The sequence below is a fragment of the Phaenicophaeus curvirostris genome, chromosome 1 (assembly GCF_032191515.1).
Source record: "Phaenicophaeus curvirostris isolate KB17595 chromosome 1, BPBGC_Pcur_1.0, whole genome shotgun sequence".
Classification (NCBI taxonomy): Eukaryota; Metazoa; Chordata; class Aves; order Cuculiformes; family Cuculidae; genus Phaenicophaeus; species Phaenicophaeus curvirostris.
In genome coordinates, this window is record NC_091392.1 from 75,191,092 (window position 1) to 75,204,820 (window position 13,729).

The window sequence follows — 13,729 nt, forward strand, 5'->3', positions numbered from 1 at the left end:
TTAGAAGAGCTTGTTGAAGGAAAATATTGAGAGTGTGGGAAAGGCATTTAATATACTACTGCTTTTTCTAATTATATATTGTGAATATCCTGCAGTTAAATGTCTTTTTTTCAGTAACATAGCCACGTGGGATGATGAAAGTAGCAATGATTCTTAAGGAGCTAGTACTAAAATGTGTGAAAAGAGAATGAAAGATAAGAAAAAAATTTGCAGTGAGTGAAATTATTTTACAGATAAAACATGATTCTTCACCAAGCTTTTCCTACTTCTACTTCATATTGGATGCAAGTAGCAGAGGTCTTGGGAATGAACTCCTCATTATTATAAGCAACATAAGTGGGAGTTTAAAGGATTTATCTGCAATGAATTATTCAAGAGCTTAATGAATTAACTACTGAACTTTTCATGCTTTTTATCACACTATTGTTCCACATTGGACCTCCTAGTCAAGTAAACCAAGCTAAATATTAATAGTAAAAGTGTCAACTCTTATGCTAATATTGGTTTTGATGAGAATATGAAGAGCCACCTTTCTGGAAGCATGGCCATATAGGTAAGGCATACAGCAATAAAACTCCTAAGAACTGAAATGTGAATAGTGTTACTATATGCAAATAAAAGCATAGAGGGAAAAAGCAATATTTATAAAAAAACAAATTAAAGCAATGGGGGAAAAGAGCTCATGTTGCATTGGAAGTGGGAGAAAGATCTTAAATGTATTATACTGAGAGGTTTCTTCCCAGATAAAAAAAACCCTTTAACTTGCTCTCAAAAGCATGTATGAAGCAGATATGCAACACAGTTAAATGCAAAGAAACTTTTTTTTTTCTTCCAGGAAGCAGTTAGGCTTATATTCCAATACCTCTGTGATTATTATCTTTAATGGGGTCATAAAATGTAGCACTATTCACTCAAGAGGGCAATATCATACCTGGATATCCATTCCTACCTACTTTTTCTGTGAAAGTTCATTACTGGCAAATATTAGTAAGGTAACAGCTACTGAAATTTTTACAGGCTGTTTTTCAGTTGTGAACAGGCATTTCTAACGTTCTGCCAGCTGGAGAATGCAGCAGTTTGAAGGTATCTGTACTGCCTTGTCTTGCTTGCTAACAGGCTTCACCATGTAATCTCCAAGTTCTCCTCCACAAATGTCTGGCCACTATGTCAAGGAGAAAGAAGTCATTTTCAATTCTTCTTGCCCCATTCAGTATTTGGTCTGAAGCTGGAACGTATTTCTTTCAATAATTTATATGTAGCGTGTAGCATGAAACACCAGAACCAAAATGATCTGTTACCATATGTGTACGTTAAGGACACAGTGTATTTAGGTAAGAACATCATGTAAGTATCTTATTCAGAGAATCAGAGAATCAACCCAGAATCAACCCAGAATCAGCAAGAAATCTTAAAAGACAAGTAGTTTCAGAAAGGCTTTAAAACAGTAACAGTAGACTAAAATGAAAAGCAGTGATTTGAAATATGAATGACTTCAGTATTATTACACAAAACATCTTTTAAAAATCTAGAGGCAACTGAAAATCTAAGTATCTAGTAACATTTTTAAGGAATCTTAGAAGTCTTAGCACTAGGTCTAGAAAAATGGATAGTTCCCCATTCAACAATAAGACATTTCCCCTTTCAACAATAAGGCATTTCTACTTTAGCATTAGATATAAAGACATTTTGGCCACAGCTGTCTAATAATTCACCTTAGTGTTTGGATATCTGAACTTAACTTTAAGTATTTCAGGAGTGTAACATCCTAACAGCTAAACTGTGTCTATGGGGTTTTTTTCTGTGTTTGCTTTGAGGTTTTTTTCATGTATTTTTTACAGCTTTTCTGTAGACACTGAAAAAGAAATTCTTTGTTACCCTCAGATTCAGAGGGGACAGTAAAATGAAATGTAGTTATCATGTAATACCTACCTCCAACTAGTGGAGGGACATTTAAGGCTAATATCAGACTTCTAAACCCAATACCTAAACAAAAGCACAGGGGAGATCAGAGAAGTCAGGAGAAACAAATAATCTCTTTGAGGTACTCTAGCACCTTCATGGAGCTGAGCCAGCCATTCCAGCTTAATCAAGGCTGGTTTTTAGGCAAGGGAAGGAAAAAAGGTGTTTCACATATACTAACACGTTTCCCATTTCTCACATCATTTCTAACTCAATGTTAATAGTCACAAGTTTGGTGCACAAATTTCAACCCCACCTGGTAGCATATGGAGCCTGTGCAGACCATTACCCTTTGGCTGATTCCTTCACCTCTAGGAAAGAGGAGAAATCAAAGCAGCACCTGATATTGCTGGCAACAAAGGAAATTCCTCATGTGAGTAGCAAGAGGGACCACAGTGCAAAGCAATTTGAACTAAGTGCTCTATGCTTACATGTGACATTTGTTTTATTACTATTACTCAGTCTCTGATAAAAGGCAGAAAAAAAGTGACATTAAAAGTGACATTATCAGCACTGTCATATTGCTGCTATTTTTTCCTATAAGTGTTTGCAACATGGGACAATATTAGGAATTTAAGGGTTTTAGTTCAATTTCAGTTTCAATTGAAAGAATCGGGAAATGAAAAACTGGTAAACACTTAACTTCCAAGCAGAAAGGGAAGGAAGACTAGGAAGATAGTCTCTTTTGTATTGTAAAGGTCATATGCTTTAGACAGCTTCATTTGCAGTCACTGTGCTTTCACACAGTATCTAAAAGTTCAAGAGAAACACAATGCAATAGCTTTCTTAAATTTAAAAGGGAAGAGTCTCCGTGCAGTCCCATTCAGTTACTTCCATGTTGCAGTTGTTTTAAATGGAAACCAGGTATACAAGGCCAGCTACAGATCTCTGTTAAAGATAGCTTAAGAAAACTGTAGAAATTCCCTTCATTTTCTGATTTTGTCTGCAACTTTTAAAGACATTCTAGACCTTTGTAAGAATTAGGTTACAATATTATTACCAAATTAAAAACAAACATGGCTGAGATTAACGAAAATAATTGTTGTCGTAATTGCTCTGCATTTAGAGATGTATCACTGGCACTCCTATCTTCTGCCCCAATGACAGCATCAAAATGCCAAGAAAGCTGAGATTTGTCACCGTGAGATTTGATAATACCACCAGCAAGTTCTGGGGAGAAATCTTTTCTGAAAAAAATCCATCTGTGTTTCTTTCCTTCCAGTAAGAAGGAATATCATTTGGACTTCTGAAAAATCACTTGCCTGGCCCATTTTTTAGGAAGGCCCATTTACAGCGTTATGACACAATAGAAAGTATAAATTAGGACCATTATATAGGAGCAAGGTCTTATAAAATGTCAAGTACAGCAAAGACTGCTTACCTCCTTTTAAGTGGTGGGACCATAACTACTCTATTGTAACATTTCCACTGGACATATTTAGTTATTAATAGCACTTATTAATACCGACTTTGAAGTTTTTGTTACTTAATCCGCCTCTATAAAATATATTATCTACCATGTAACTTGTATGTTGCAAATAGCAAAGTACTTTACATGTAATAGTTCTTACAGCATATCTTCAGGCAACTCTAACCAGAGACTCCTGAGGCTTTGTTTTCATGCTGAATGGCTATATTTGCAAGTGGTCAGACAGTATGAACTTTTAGATTACAAAGTAATCTGGAATTTAAATAAGCTCAAATTCTCTAAATGTCCTTAGTTATTTACAGCTAGTAGGTTCCGTTCTTTGCTGAACACACCTACAAAATAATATTTGTTATAATATTTATGGGATCATTAGGAGAACAACTACTGTTTTGCTTAGATCTAATAAAAATGTTTTTGATGATTACTTCCAAGGAAAGTAGACATTAAGACAACAATGCAGGATTTGTAGACTGACATGGAAAGAGCAGACTTGATAAGATTGTAATGACTGCTTAGTCACAAAGCCACTGACCACAAAATCAAGTGTACATAACATTTGAAGTTGGTGTGTGAGTTCTACAATAACATGCTGGATGAAATTCTAATGTTTCCTCCTATTGTTCCACCATTCAATATGTTATGGGAGAAGCTGTATTGTGGCTGCATGTCATATATTCAGATTTCACTTAGAATCATTTTACTTCGCTTCTTGTAGCTCACAGCACAGTTAAATTCGAAGCATAATACCCCATACCAGATAAAGAAATAGGTTAACCTTGAAACATACAGAATGCTGCCCTGGAAACAAAGCAAGCTGATTCCCAGCCAGCAAATATTTTCAGCCCCACTGTGGAGTAAGTGTAAATGAAGTCAAAGGTATTATGCTGTCCTAACAAATTTAACCAGCCTCTTCATCATCTTAGGTACCAAGAATATAAAATAATTTATCATAGACTAGGATTACTGCAGTTAGACACTTTTGTTGCTATAGAATGTGTTAAATTTGTCTGCAGCTCTGCAATTAAAACCTAAGCTTTAGAGGATCTGTGAATGTTAGAATATCTTGAAACCACTTTAGGGTTCTATCCTTACCAGCATCACTCCAAGTGTGGAAAAAAATGCATTTATTTAATGAAGAAACAAGCTGCAGCACAAAGACACAGTGACTCATCTGCCAGTTAAGTGTCTAGTACCATGGGGATGATACAAGAGCAGAGAACAATATGTCCAGAGAAGATCACGTCATCTGCAGCTAGTTTCCAGTACATTAATCTAATAATTTTTCTATATTTAATCTTTCATATTATTGCTCTGGTAACCATTTTACATGTCTATGCTACACTGCTGTTCAGTCACTTCCCGTAAGTGTACATCTCCCATCCAGCTCCCTCCTTTATATAGGATGCTTAATTCCCCTGCTATCTATTATTTTTCTTACATGGGTGGTACCTGAAAGCTGAAAACATTCTCAGCTCCCCATATCCCTCTGAGCTCCCTTTCTCAGTGGATCAAGGCACTCAGGCTCCTTTTAATTTCCAGTAGCTCTTACGAAATCCCAGGGCTAAACAAATGGGGTCTGCAGTTTCTTTGCTTCCGAAAAATGTTTGCTTTCAACTAAGCCTATAAGGGTACAAATCTGAAGCAGAGCTCTGTTCATCAGCTTGTGTTGATTTCTCAAAGCTTCCACATATATTAGCAATATTCAAAATACTTTTTTTTATGTAGTGAAGAATCCAGCATTTTCTAAGTGCTTCTGCAAAACTTAGTGTTCATTTCACATAACATTTTTCTTCAGTAAATAAAAATTTAGACCGATTATATGCATAGCTCAAATTCTATACACCAGTACCTAAGAGATGGCTTCTGTTTAGTGGCACAGAGTGACACTGAATAGGAAAATTAATGAGAAATTCATACGCAAATATTGTGAAAAACAACTCTTAATATTTATTTCTGTTTTCGAGTATGTATCTCAGAATCTAAATTTAGAAACTCAGTGAGACGAGACGAAGAAAGGAGTCAATTTGAGAATGTATGCCAAATCCCTTGTGCTTCCTAGCACCTTAGAATCACATAATCATAGAATCGCTAGGTTGGAAAGGGACCACTGAATCATCATGTCCAACCATTCCCATCAATCACCAAACCATGCGCATCAGCACCTCATCAACCCATCCTTCAAACACCTTCAGGGAAGGTGACTCAAACACCTCCCCGGGCAGCCTGTTCCAGTGCCCAATCACCCTTCCTGTGAAATAGTTTTTCCTGATGTCAAGCCTGAACCTCCCCTGGTGCAGCTTGAGGCCATTTCCTCTTGTCCTGTTCCCTGACACTTGGAAGAAGTGGTCAGCTCTGTCCTCTCTACAACCTCCTTTCAGGTAGCTGTAGAGAACAATGAGGTCTCCCCTCAGCCTCCTCTTCTCCAGGTTAACCAACCCCAGCTCTCTCAGCCGCTCCTCATAAGGCCTGTCCTCCAGCCCCTTCAACAGCTTTGTCACTCTTCTCTGGACTCGTTCCAGAGCCTCAACATCCTTCTTGTGGTGAGGGGCCCAGAACTGAACACAGTACTCGAGGCGCAGTCTCACCAGTGCTGAGTACAGAGGGAGAATAACCTCCCTGGACCTGCTGGTCACACTGTTTCTGATCCAAGCCAAGATGCCATTGGCCTTCTTGGCCACCTGGGCACACTGCTGGCTGATATTCAGTCGGATGTCAACCAACACCCCCAGGCCCTTCTCCTCCAGGCAGCTTTCTAGACAGATTTCTCCTAGTCTGTAGCACTGTGTAGGGTTGTTGTGCCCCAAGTGCAGGACCCGGCATTTGGCCTTGTTAAACCTCATGCCATTGGTCTCAGCCCAGCGGTGCAGGCTGTTAAGATCCTTTTGCAGAGCCTCCCTACCCTCCAGCAGATCCACACTTCTACCCAGTTTAATATCGTCTGCAAACTTGCTAAGGGTGCACTCAATGCTTTCATCCAGGTCATTGATAAAGACATTGAACAGGGCTGGACCCAGCACTGAGCCCTGGGGAACCCCACTTGTCACTGCCCTCCAGCTGGATTTAACTCCATTTACCACCACTCTCTGGGCCCGGCCATCCAACCAGTTTTCCACCCAGGAGAGTGTGCGCCTGTCCAGTCCAGAGGCTGACAGCTGCCAAAGCAGAGTGCTGTGAGAAACTGTCAAAGGCTTTGCTGAAGTCCAAGAAGACTACATCCACAGCCTTTCCCTCATCCAGTAGTCGAGTCACTTTGTCATAGAAGGCAATCACGTTAGTTTGGCTAGACCTGCCTTTCATGAATCCCCGTTGACTGGGCCTGATCACCTGATTCTCTTAATGACATGGAACTACCTTCTGCAACCCAGTTCCATATCTACTTAAATTCCCTACAAGCACTCTAGAATCCAGAGAAGAATGTGGGGGTAAATGTATACCCAAAGTATATTAGTTTATCCTCTTCAGATGCCTTAGTTCCTCATCTGCAGAGCACCATGATACTGTTAAGATCACAACAAATCTGTGTTTAGACTTCCAAGCTCCTCGAATGTTCTCTGAAGGGCTCTTCCTGCTGGGCATTAAATTCTTTAAAACTTTTCAAAACATCATTTTCTCTCTGAGGATAACATGACCCTAAGTTTTAATTGGTTGCTACTGTAGTACATGGTTTCCTTTGATAGAAGTGTGCAGCTCTTTCAGCATATGGTTTTAGTCATGTTTTATTTCAGAGAAATGGTATGTATATGAAATGTATATTTTGTTTATGTTTATATTGTAATATGCATAGTATTGGTTTTATACACATTTTTATACACTTTTTTCCTAAGCTTCTAGTCCAACATTGTCTGGACCAAGACCATGGAAGTCTTTCGTGTGTCCTTGCTCATAGAACAATTCCTAGGATATTAGTCCAATTATAAACCAGATAAAGTAACAGATCAAACACTAGACTGAAAAGACAAGTCCCCTGTACTGTATGAATACATCATTAAATTTGGCAAAGCAATAGAAATTCAGAATAGCACAAGATCTAGATAATCACTGAAGAAGACCCATGCAACCAGAAATTAATTATGGCAGTAGCACTATTAACATGCTCTTATTTTAAATTGAAAATGGTAGCAACATTGAACACAATAGCAGTAACAAAAAAATCACTATATGTGGAACAGCTATAGATCTATTCCAAAAACATCTGTTGTATCACCATGAAAATGTCACACCTCGTCTAATTTTAAAATACTTCACTGCAGTATAACGAAATGTAAAGCTGCAGGGAAGAAATCCCCTCCTGCAGTAACTCTAATGGTTATTAGTGTTTTACTCATGCAGCTACTAGTGTAATGGTGTATGATTCTTCAATAAAGCTTCTGAAACTATGAACAATGCATATCAATAATTCTCACATCCTCCCTCAGTACAGTATCATGTACTTCTAGAAAAATTCATGGAGATAAGTGGCAGTCAAATCATTTATGTATACTACAGTCACATGCACAACTGAATTTAAAAGATTTCTGTAACCATGAGTACATTGCTCTAGAGAACATGGACAATACGCTTCCCTTAGAAAGCCTTAGAAAGCTACCGGTGTCCATCAAGCAGATTTCCCTAAAACCTGGTAAATACTCTAGTCTTCTTCTTATGATTAGGGAATATTTGTCCACTCACCCTGAAGCATCTCTCCCAGCCTGATCCATTGTTAATGGGAGTGACTTTATAGTTGGCTGATGAACTTCTCACTTGCAAGGCCTGAAGTGACATGTCTGGCTTCCAGTCCCAGAGCTAACTGGAAAACGCTGGATACTCTTCTCTTCCCTGCCTCAACTTTGCAGGTGCATTCTTAGATCAACACTTTTTAACTCAGTTGCCTGCACTTCTGAACTATTTTTGGTCAGTTGTGGCTTCAATGTTTAAACGTTTAATTGCACTGACTGCAGAAGAGGAGTATGACATTATCACCCATTGATAAGAAATATACCATCATTAAGCACAAGAAAGGATTCAATCTCAATAGCATCCTGAGTCAAGAATAGCATTTTCTGCACGGCTAGAGCTGTACAAGACAAAATTTTCTTTCAGGATAAATTACCAGATTACTTCATCTACACGCAAAAAAGGTGGGCTGACACCCACAAAGAAAGAGGAAGTATCTTCTAAATCATAATAAATAAATTTTTCATATGGAGACAACTTACATGTCATCAACTAAACACTTACTGCAGCATTAAATAGATGACTTAATAACCTGCTTTCTTGGACTCCCCAGTAAAGACCTGGGTAGTTTGTCTTCCACTACTGCAGCCACACACACCAGTCCTGGCCAGACCTGTCTGCTACTGACTCAGAGGATGAGCAGAAGGAAACAACACCCTCGCAACCGGCACAATTCAATCTGCTGAGCTTGTATGGTGAAAAGTCATGGAGAAGATACTGCTGGTGTTCCTGCAGTATTTCAACACGCTTTACATTGTTTAAGCATGTTACTTACCGAGGAAAAGTACTAGATATACAGACACAGAAAGTAAAGTTTTTCCAAGAGGAAGGAGAGTCCCATGGCTGAAATGTTGAACAAAAACTGCAATTCAGAAGTTGTTGAATTTTGCCGACTGGATTCAACGTCATTCTTCTTGCAGACCTCTGAGATGGACAAGCTAGAATTTTTTCAGTTCTTCGGCTCCAGTACTAGCATACTTCAACCTCGGCTCATGCCCTACCATAACATACATACTAACAGGGTTCACAGGAGGAATATGATATAAAGATTTCATATTTAGCTGATCCTTCACAACCTCACAGGGACTACCTGATTCATGCATCCCATATTCTGGATTGGCTGGAGCCCAAAACCTGAAGACACTTTCACGGTGGTCATGCCTTAACTTTATATGCCATGAAGTAACAGAAGGTGAAATGAATACATTTTGTGAGCTGGCTTGATAATGTAGCTCTCAGAATAATGATATTTCACTTATTCATCTTCAGAGCCAGGCAGTTAAAATCTGAGTTAGAAGAACCCATTTGCAAATTATTTTGGCCATCATCAATTCAGGCAGAATTTCAGCAGAGAAAAAGCATAGCACATTTGCACCCTAAGCAGAGGAATAATCTTGGATACCCTAAGTACTTTGAAAAAATTATCTGCTCTTTCACAAGGCAATTTGGATCAAAAATACAGTTTTTGCCTTAAATCACAGAATCACTAGGTTGGAAAAGACTTCCAGGATCATCGAGTTCAGCCATTCCTATCAACTAATAACCTCCCTCAATCTGCTGGATCGATACAAGCCAAGATGTCATTGGTCTTCTTGGCCACTTGGGCACACTGCTGGCTCATGTTCAGTTGGCTGTCAATCAACACCCCCAGGTCTTTCTCCTCCAGGCAGCTTTCTAGCCACTCTTCCCATAGTAGCACTGCACAGTGGTGTTATGCCCCAAGTGCAGGACCTGACATGTGGCCTTGTTAAACCTCATGCCATTGGTCTCAGCCCATAAGTCCAGCCAGTTCAGATTCCTTTGGAGAGCCTCTCTACCCTCAAGCAGATCAACACTTTCTCCCAGCTTAGTGTTGTCTGCAAACTCGCTTGGGGTGCATTCAATGCCTTCATCCAGGTCATTGATAAAGACATTGAACAGGGCTGGACCCTGCACTGAGCCCTGGGGGACACCATCTCTGACCAGCCTCCAGCTGCAATTAACTCAATCTACCACCACCCTCTGGGCCTGGCCATCCAACCAGTTTCCCACCCAGGAGAGCGTGTGCCTGTCCAGGCCAGAGGCAACCAGCTTCCTCAAGAGAATGCTGTGAGAAACATTGTCAAAGTCTTTACTGAAGTCCAAGAAGACTACATCCACAGCCTTTCCCTCATCTAGTAGTCGAGTCACTTTGTCATAGAAGGCGATCAGGTTAGTTTGGCAAGACCTGCCTTTCACGAACACATGTGGATCTTGAATACTTGATTCTCTTGCATGTGCTTCATGATAGCACTCAAGATCACCTGCTCCATGACTTTCCCTGGCACTGAGGTCAGACTGACAGGCCTGTAGTTCCCTGGATCCTCCCTGCGACCCTTCTTGTAGATGGGCACAACATCAGCCAGCCTCCAGTCAACTGAACTTCCCCAGTCAGGCTGGACTGTTGGAATATGATGGAAAGGGGGTTGGCAAGCACACCTGGCAGCTCCTTCAATATTCTTGGATGGATCCCATCTGGCCCCATAGACTTGTGGGTGTCTAGCTGGGCAAGCAAGTCTCTAACCACCTCCTCTTGGATCATGGGAGCCTCATTCTCCTCCTCTACCTCCTGAGCATGTACACAGAGGGAACAACTTGTTAGCAACTCTAATTGTCAACTATTCTACTTAAATCTAGTTAGGACAGCTATGTTTAAGTTCAGGTCACTTTGGAAGAGACTCAGGCGGATTCCCCTACCTTTTCCCATTCCTGAACTATGAAAAAGCCCTTTTGTTCTGAAGGACATTCAAATCTGAAGTTCCACATAATATATATTTCCTGTATGAATACATATTAAATGACATGGAACTCCTTTCTGCTACCCAGTTCCATATCTACTTAAATTCCCTAAAAGCACTCTAGAATCCAGAGAAGAATGTGAGGTTAAGTGTATACCCAAAGTACGTACTGTCCCTCAACACCCTTGGGTGGATTCCATCCAGCCGCATAGACTTGTGAGTGTCTAATTGGGCAAGCAAGTCTCTAACCTCCTCCTCTTGGAACACGGGAGCTTTGTTCTGTTCCTCTAACTCCTGGGGATGTCCATATAGGGAACAACTTTCCTTACTATTAAAGACTGAGGCAAAGTAAGCATTAAGTACCTCAGCTTTGTCCTCATCCCCTGTCACATTTGTTCCCTTTGCATCCAATAGGGACTGAATATTCTCCTTGGTCCTCCTTTTATTGTTAATGTATTTATAGAAAGGTTTTCTGTTATCTTTCACTGTCTTGGCCAATCTGAGCTCTAGTTGGGCTTTAGCTCTCCTGATTTTGCCTCTGCACGATTTCACTTCCTCCCTGTAGTCCACCCAAGATGCTTCTCCCTCCTTCCAAAGTTCATAGGCATTCCTCTTCTTTTTGATGTCCACCCATATCTCCCTGCTCAACCAAACTGGTGTTATTCCCTGCCAGCTCCTTTTCCAGAACATGGGAATGGCTTGGTCCTGAGCTGCTAGGATTTCTTTCTTGAAGAGTACCCAGCCCTTGTAGGCTCCCTTGCGCTTAAGGACTGTCTCTCATGGGACTTTATCAACCAGCCTTACCAGCCTTCTGAACAGTCTGAAGTTTGCCCTCTGGAACTTTAATGTGGTTGTTCTGCTAAACCCCCTCCTCACCTCACCTAGAACTGAGAGTTCGCACTAAGAACTTCCTCATCTTGTTTACTCAGCTCTTCTTGGCACTTTGCAGCTTCATCAAGGATACATCAAAGATCTGCTCATGGCCAACGTTAAGCCTGCATTCAGATCCCTTGGAGCAGCCGAGGTTTCCCACACACTACAGGAGAAAACATGAGGAATAGCAATTGCTGTCTTTTCAGAAAAAAAATCTTTGTCATTTGAGACCATGCCATTGGCTTCCTGACAGAGAAATCTAGACTAATTTGCTAGTCAGATAAAAAAAACCATTAAATCTCTAACATAACACCAGCAATTTTTCATTACAGCTATTACAAGTTTCTTTTTTTTGGCATATATTAAAGCTTCCAAGAAAAAAACCCTAGAATAATAACTCAAAAAATATTCTGTTTTAATGCAAATTCCAAAATTCTGTCAAAAGACTTCTCTTCGGTGGCAAGCATTAGCTAGAGCACTACACATTTAAATATTGCTGATGAACTGTAAGGGAAAATGAGTTGCCAAGTATTTAAGAGAGCAATATAAGTACCTTAACTAAGACCAAAATTGATGATAGGCAATTTTTTATAGTTACAAGAAGGACTATAAATAACATTACTTGTTAGCAAGTCAGTTGTTACCACTGATGTGTCTGAGAAACAAATAATGATGGATTTCAAAGTGGCTGCCTACTGATCAACTTGTTCCAAGCTTCACATATACTCAGATGAACTGTAGATCTGAATGAGCATCACTTCATCCGAGAGCAGATTTCCTATATATCAGTACCATAACACTGTCCAAAGTAAAGTCTTTCTTTGTCCTCACCCTGACAAAAGCAAAATGTCAAGATGTTCTTTAAAGCCACCTGTCTCCAAGTCACCTAAATCACCACTCTGACTCAAAATCTGATTAAGTCTTCAATGCAGGGTTAACTCACAGAAAGCATTTGATAACCTGCCATCACAATATCAATTTGCAGGCTTTTTCTTTTCCTAACCATGTGCTCCCTGACTGTCTTCTTAGGTTCTCTGGATTTATAGTTAGCACATGATCCCTTTCTACACAGGAATTGCAGGAGAGATTTATGAAGATTTTAAATTTCAGAATTACAGCCTGTCATTTTTTTCTTCACACAGCTCTGAGCCCAGTTGTGAATACGGAGGTGGAAGTGTGGGGGAGTTGCAGGCTTCTTTTCCATCTTGCTGATGGGAAAAGATAAGATATCATGTTTATAACACTAAGAAGGATAGAAAAGGCAACTTTAACATGCATACCATAAGGGGTCACAGGAAGCAGAACGTGATGTCTCTAAGGGAAAGCCTGTACATCACAGCGAAACCACTCAGCAGCCCATGGATTGTCTAAAACTATGTGCAATTTTAAATACCAATATAGATAAGTATGAGGTTTGCTTACTTTTTAAAACAAAAAAAATGGATCAGAGCTCATCAGCTCATGGATATTTTTATAATCCATCCAATCAGGAATTCTGAAAACAGAAGAGCATCTCCTGAGCATACAAAACAAAGAAACATTTTAAGCATAAACTGTAAGTATGCTTCATGTAAGAGTGCACATAATGAACCTAAACACGTAAGAGGCAGTCATAAAGATGCCTGCTTTTAAAAGTCTAAACAGGTGGTTCTGGAGCATAACTTATTTTTATCCTACCTTCACACTGTAATTCCTAGTTCACTCTGCTATTTTCAGGATGATTAGACCCAATGTTTCTTTGCATCTGAAAGTCTGATCTGAGCTTTTAACTACAGAATCTCTCCTGTATTTCTTTAATTTAGCAGATAAAGTTTTCCTGAAGAAGCTTCCCGTTGGAAGAAGTTGAAACTAGATTTATTCATAAAAAAATAGAGCATAAATATGGTGTCATTTTCCTTTAATTTTAGTTACAGTAAAGAAAGTTAGACATTGGACTACCTTGCCAAGAGATACATTATGTTTTTCATTGCCAAACGTCTCAAAGGCCAGAATTTATCTT

At 39.6% G+C, this 13,729-nt stretch overlaps 1 protein-coding gene across 1 annotated transcript in view; it reads right to left on the bottom strand.

Annotated features, from left to right (window-relative positions):
• SHISAL1 (shisa like 1) overlaps positions 1-12,711 on the bottom strand; it is a 188,204-nt gene extending 175,493 nt beyond the window's left edge. The window contains exon 1 of the mRNA XM_069865136.1: positions 12,353-12,711. The gene's annotated coding sequence lies outside the window, so the exon portion shown is untranslated. The remainder of the gene's footprint in view (positions 1-12,352) is intronic.
• Between the last annotated feature and the right edge of the window lie 1,018 nt (positions 12,712-13,729).